A 7204-nucleotide genomic window follows, 5' to 3' on the forward strand; every position below is an offset into this window, starting at 1 on the left:
CAAAGTCTTCCCAATATTTCTTCTTGGATGCTGCAATTATCTGTTTGGCTTTGTTTCTTTCTTCAACATAACTTTCTCTGTCTACCTGAGTTCTAGTCTGTAGCCATTTTTGATACGCCTTCTTTTTCCTTTTACAGGCTGCCTTGACTGTGTCATTCCACCAAGCTGTTTGCTTCATCTTACTTTTACACACTACTGTTCCAAGACATTCTTTAGCCACTTCTAGTACTGTGTCCCTGTATCTTGTCCATTCCTTTTCCAATGACTGCAATTGACTACATTCAACTAACTGGTACTTTTCTGAGATCGCTGTTATGTACTTGTGCCTGATTTCTTTATCCTGAAGTTTCTCCACTCTTATCCTCCTACATATTGACCTGACCTCCTGTACTTTCGGCCTCACAATCCCAATTTCACTGCAGATTAAATAACGATCAGTGTCATCAAAGAATCCCTTGAATACACGAGTGTCCCTCACAGCCTTCCTGAATTCCTGATCTGTTATTATATAGTCAATGACAGATCTGGTTCCCCTGCCTTCCCAAGTATACCGGCGAATGTTCTTATGTTTAAAAAAGGAGTTTGTGATTACTAAGCCCATACTGGCACAGAAATCCAAGAGTTGTTTCCCGTTCCTGTTGGCCTCCACATCCTCTCCAAATTTACCCATAACCTTTTCATACCCTTCTGTTCGATTTCCAATCCTGGCATTAAAATCCCCCATGAGCAGAACACCGTCCTTGTCCTTTACTCTAACAACCACATCACTGAGTGCCTCATAAAAACTATCCATCTTATCTTGATCTGTCCTTTCACAATGCGAATATACTGACACAATCCTAATTTTCTTGCTAGACACTGTCAAATCTATCCACATCAGTCGTTCGTTTACATACCTTATTGCAACTATGCTGGGTTCCATCTCTTTCCTGATGTAAAGCCCTACACTCCATTGTGCTATTCCTGCTTTGACTCCTGACAGGTAGACCTTGTATTCTCCCACTTCCTCTTCTTTCTCACCCCTTACCCGAATGTCACTAACAGCTAAAACGTCCAGCCCCATCTTACTTGCAGCCTCTTGCAGCTCTACCTTCTTCCCAGAGTAGCCCCCATTGATATTAATAGCTCCCCATCTCATTACCATTTGTTTGCCAAGTCGTATCTTAGGAGTCCCTGGTTTTTGTCAGTTAGAGGTGGGACTCCGTCACCTCCAAAGGTCCGAGGCATTTTGCTCTGATTGTTGCCAGCATCATACCAGGGAAGCAGGTTGCTAGTCTTACTTGCCCCGAGTCCCATTGAGTTTTACCCCTGACGGTTGAGGGACTAACCGGTGGATTTGGTAGTCTTTGCCGTATGAGCACAAAGGTGACCATGACTCAGAATACGTCCGAGATGCCCGGCCTTATTCCAAAGTAACTGGTATCCCGACTGTCGGGACCACTTACTTGGCCACTCATACGTTGCCCGTGGTTCATGAACTAGGACATGACTACAGGAACCCACACCATGAACCACACTCAAATCTCAAACGAAGCCAAAATATGTTCAATATATAAGAGACAGTTTGAAATTCAAGGCTCCATACGTATGTAAAATATAAACATAGGCACCTACTTAACCGTTTTAAGGCGACGGCAATTGTCAACGGGTGTATTCAGAATTCTTGCAAAAAGTTAAATGAAACTTAAAAATCGTTGAAAGATAACCAATTGTCTCCTAGACGGGGTTATTTTACATGAAACATTTTTATGCCTATGCCACATACACAGATGTACTATAAGTACGGTTTAAAAATACGCGCGGAAGTACAGTGAAGAGCTTACCAGTCATTTATAAATTTTCTAGCTATAGCGTCCGCCCCGGTAGCTGAGTGGTCAGCGTGACAGACTGTCAATCCTAAGGGCCCGGGTTCGATTCCCAGGGACTGGGTGTTGTGTTGTCCTAAACATCATCATTTCATCCCCATCGACGCGCAGGTCGCCGAAGTGGCGTCAAATCGAAGGACCTGCACCAGGCGAACGGTCTACCCGACGGGAGGTCCTAGCCACACGACATTTCCATTTTTTTTTCTAGCTATAGCATTACATTCTACAAATTACTTTTTCAAAGATTCTGCGTAGATATGTAAGATCCATCCAAGGCAAACTTTGACAGTAGATCCGCAGCAAGCTTTCTCCTTCCAGCTATATGTGATTTTACTTTTTTGACCTACATCAGATTTTGGTATAGGATACTGGAGAAAGTAATTTTGTCCTACAATGTCTACAGTCACCAAAAATGACTTTAGATAAACGGCTTCCCAGTTTAAAAATCCAGAACGAGTTTTTAGCGACGGAACGAACTATAATTACGGACAATGCTGTTACTTTTGGCACAAAAAATGCAGTGGCATGGACTTTAAAACTGGCCGACGAGGAAGGAGGATGGTAAATAAAACAGTGCCGGGTGTACTAATAGCTCGTAACCCTGGATTATTGATACAAGGAGAAATTCATGGATCAGTGTTTGAGTGCAAAAACCGATTTATGCTATAAATGTCACAAAGATACATAGGCATGAAGGAAATCACCAAAATTTTCCATGTGGTTGAAACAAAATTTACGCTAACAGCTTCCGATGACACTCTGGCTATACCAATGGAGAATCTGGTAGAAATTTACGATAAGTTTCATCGTAAGCATCTGCGTGCATCCGAAAACGATTGTGGACATTTCTGCTAGATGGACAGCCCAAGAAATCCTTCAGTTTATAATTAAACGTTACTTCAGTGAAGCATTGTCCTGTACAATACTGGTTGGTCAACATTTTTTGATCATTTGTGTCCTACTCTCATCATGCAAGAGAAGTTTTTCTAAATTGAAACTATTAAAAAAATCATCTATGATGAATCAAGAACGTTGCTTCTATATATTTCTGTGTTTATTTCCCAGAGTCCATCTTTCACAACCATAGCTTAAAATACTCTAAATAAATGTTTTCACGGATTTCTTTCCTGATTTATATAGGTGGTTTGTGTTACTTAACTACCGTTATTTCTGAAAGCTTTTTTGGTCACTGCAGTTCTACTAATACTCATTACGTTTCTGTTATTGTAATTCTCACGTTGCAAAATTCGCTTTACTTGCGTTAGTAGTGTATTTCCTATCTTAATGTTTGCCCTTACTTGTCTGTTAGACTAATCTGTTACCATTAGTATAATCTCGTTTGTGTTTATTTTCAATTTGTGGTTGACTAACTCATAAGATGAAATGCTAAGTATAAAATTTATGTGCTTCGCAGCAGCTGTTATGACTACTAGTCATTACTCAATCACATACAACGTACTTGGGTACTATAAGTTTTGCTACCTTTGCTGCTTAAACATAACGCTACCACTTAATATGAAGATACACTGATCCAAACCGACAGCTGAAGATATGCTCTTTAATCAATATAGCTGGGCACCGTATACGCAGTTCATTATAAAGGATGCATTTATTGATTACTCTGCGAGAGAACATCAATTCACATCGGTGACAAGCACTAAGTCGGGTATCGCTGCTTCGAAATTATCTGACGTATTAACAACATGCCCTCATTCGAAAAGAAAGTTGGGAAATACGCAAGTGACAACATTAGTTGGAGAACCACCTTCGATACGCTGGCGGTTGTAAGGTGGATTCCGTTGTTGGCGTGGATTCGCGAAAATTACTAAAGGAATTATTTTGACAAGTTTAAAATTGAAAGTAAAGTTAAGTCTGACGTATTCAGTGTCAGTTTTCTTAAATGTGATATGTAATTACGTTGCACTTTAAACGACTAAGTAAAGTTAAACTGCAGCCATGTTTTCACATAAAATTGATTGACCACCGTGTCGAAGACTGCGACTCCAAAATAAAAAGTTTTCCATACAGATTGGCTGTACAGCTTTTAATGTAGATGCAGCACTAGAATTAACTAATTCGTGTTAATGCCATTATGAAGAAAGCCAGTTTTCGCAATACAATGACATACTTAAATTTAATCGAATCACACCTGAAAGTTGGCACAACCGATTGCTAACTACCACTTGAGCTGAACTAAGGAGAAATATATACTGTAATTAGTTCCAGTTTAATGAGAGCTTATTTGTTAGCACTGGTCTCAATTCCAGACTTTTTGACACCCCCAAAATCTGCTGCGAAATACGTTCCTCTGGCTTGATATGCCAGGCAGGTGCATACAGCCTTCAATGAAGCGTGCAGGCTGACTACAGGTTGCCTCAAGCCTGCTCCTACACACAAACCTTATTACCTATCTGAAACAGCGCCGAAGTCTATACGCAGAAAACTGTCTGCTGGGAAGCAGAAGAGCACTCAACCATTGCACAGGCGTGCCCCTTCCTCGATGTATGACGTCCGGGGAGAGCTTCATCTAAGAAATCTGGCGTGCCTCCCAGCCATGTCTCCGCAGATGGATGAAAGCACCCGAGCAGTCCCCCGCTGGACACGGTGTAAGATGGAATTGTTAAATGGGCAGTTCCAAGAACTGTATGAAGAGATGGGACGTGAATGTTAACGACACGTACTGTGGAACAGCCAAGAGCACAGGGCGTAAGTACAATCGACAGGCGGGGAAGTACACAAAGTGGGGCTCCCTCTCCCCACACGCTCTCTTCCATCCAATCCCATTCCAAACTCAACAAAACATCACCCAATCATCGTCTTTCACAGCAAAAACCCTCCCCCTTCTCCCCGTGTTCTCTCTCTCTCTCTCTCATACACGTAAACACCTTCTCCCCCTGAATGAGATTTTCACTCTGCAGCGGAGTGTGCGCTGATATGAAACTTCCTGGCAGATTAAAACTGTGTGCCCGACCGAGACTCGAACTCGGGACCCTTGCCTTTCGCGGGCAAGTTTGGAAGGTAGGAGACGAGGTACTGGCAGAAGTAAAGCTGTGAGTGCCGGGCGTGAGTCGTGCTTCGGTGGCTCAGTTGGTAGAGCACTTGCCCGCGAAAGACAAGGGTCCCGAGTTCGAGTCTCGGTCGGGCACACAGTTTTAATCTGCCAGGAAGTTTCATATCAGCGCACACTCCGCTGCAGAGTGAAAATCTCATTCTGGAAACATCCCCCAGGCTGTGGCTAAGCCATGTCTCCGCAATATCCTTTCTTTCAGGAGTGCTAGTTCTGCATGGTTCGCAGGAGAGCTTCTGTAAAGTTTGGAATTAGGAGACGAGGTACTGGCAGAAGTAAAGCTGTGAGTGCCGGGCGTGAGTCGTGCTTCGGTGGCTCAGTTGGTAGAGCACTTGCCCGCGAAGGCAAGGGTCCCGAGTTCGAGTCTCGGTCGGGCACACAGTTTTAATCTGCCAGGAAGTTTCACCTTCTCCCCCTGTCTCTCTCTCTCTCTCTCCCCCACACACAGACAGGCACTACATTACCACAATGTGTCTCTTCTCGCATCAGTAAAAAGGTGATATAACTAAGAAGGAAAAAACAGTCTACATTATTTGAGATATATTAGTGAAGCCAAAATCGTCTTTTCCCCACTGATCCACACGAATTCGTCCCTGCATCACTGCACATAACAAATACTGCACACTACCATAGCTAAATTTCAATAAAATACAAAACCAAACTGTTTCTTATAAGAAACTTTATTCAACTAGAAAGGCAACCTACCTACGTCCATAATAGAAACAAACAGCATAATTATTGAAAGAACTAGATAATGTCCCAAAAAGTGAAATAATTTCTAATATTGCACTGCAAGACAAATACAAAAATGTACGTAAATTTTAATATCTGTGCTTAGTGACGTAAATTTTTCTTTTACTTTCTTAAATCAGTATTTCATCGTCCTTCTGTGTGCAAAATGACAATTACTTTCAAATAATCTATCTTTGCTGTTTCATTCTCTACTTAACTTATACGTCTACATCCTCATCTATGCTCTGCGAGTCACTGTAAACGGCGTGTAGAAAATACGTTTCATTGAATCATACATTAACGTCTTTTCCCGCTCCTTTCGAGATTCGAGCGTGAAAGAATGAATCTTTCATAAGCTCTGCGCGAACCCTTACTTCCGCAATTTTATCTTCACTATATCTAGAGGACAGATAGGTGGGGGTTGAGCTACACTACTGGCCTTTAAAACTGCTACACCAAGAAGAAATGCAGATGACAAACCGGTATTCATTGGACACATATATTATATTAGAACTGACATGTGATTACATTATCACGCAGTTTGGGTGCAGAGATTCTGAGAAATCAGTACCCAGAACAACCACCTCTGGCCGTAATAACGGCCTTGATACGCCTGGGAATTGTCAAACAGACCATGGATGGCGTGTACAGTTACAGCTGCCCATGCAGCTTCAACACGATACCACAGTTCATTAAGAGTAATGACTATCGTATTGTGACGAGCCAGTTGCTCGGCCACCATTGACCAGACGTTTTCAGTTGGGGAGAGATCTGGAGAATGTCCTGGCCAGGGCAGCAGTCGAACATTTTCTGAATCCAGAATGGCCCGTACTGGACCTGCAACATACGGTCGTGCATTATCCTGCTGAAATGTAGGGTTTCGCAGGGATCGAATAAAAGGTAGAGCCACGGGTCGTAACACATCTGAAATGTAAAGTCCACTGTTCAAAGTGCCGCCAATGTGAACGAGAGGTGACCGAGACGTGTAACCAATGGCACCCCATACCATCACGCCGGGTGATGCGCCAGTATGGCGATGACGAATACACGCTTCCAATGTGCGTTCACCGCGATGTCGCCAAACACGGATGTGACCATCATGATGCTGTAAACAGAACCTGGATACATCCGAAAAAATGACGTTTTGCCATTCGTGCACCTAGGTTCGTCGTTGAGTCCACCATCGCAGGCGCTCCTGTCTGTGATGCAGCGTCAAGGATAACTGCAGCCATGGTCTCCGTGCTGATAGTCCAAGCTGCTGCAAACGTCGTCGAACTGTTCGTGCAGATGGTTGTTGTCTTGCAAACGTCCCCATCTGTTGACTCAGGGATCGAGACGTGGCTGCACGATCCGTTACAGCCATGCGGATAGGATGCCTGTCATCTCGACTGCTAGTGATACGAGGCCGTTGGGATCCAGCACGGCGTTCCGTATTACCCTCCTGAACCCACCGATTCCATATTCTGCTAACAGTCATTGTATCTCGACCAACGCGACCAGCAATGTCGCGATACGATAAACCGCAATCGCGATAGGCTAC

The 7204-nt window shown here is 43.3% G+C and overlaps 1 non-coding gene across 1 annotated transcript; it reads left to right on the forward strand.

Moving 5' to 3' along the window:
* The first annotated feature begins 5236 nt into the window (after positions 1 to 5236).
* Trnar-gcg (transfer RNA arginine (anticodon GCG)) lies at positions 5237 to 5310 on the forward strand. Its single transcript has one exon. It is a non-coding gene; the product is annotated as a tRNA-Arg (tRNA).
* The last annotated feature ends 1894 nt before the right edge of the window (positions 5311 to 7204 follow it).

This window comes from Schistocerca nitens, chromosome 4 (assembly GCF_023898315.1).
Source record: "Schistocerca nitens isolate TAMUIC-IGC-003100 chromosome 4, iqSchNite1.1, whole genome shotgun sequence".
Taxonomy (NCBI): Eukaryota; Metazoa; Arthropoda; class Insecta; order Orthoptera; family Acrididae; genus Schistocerca; species Schistocerca nitens.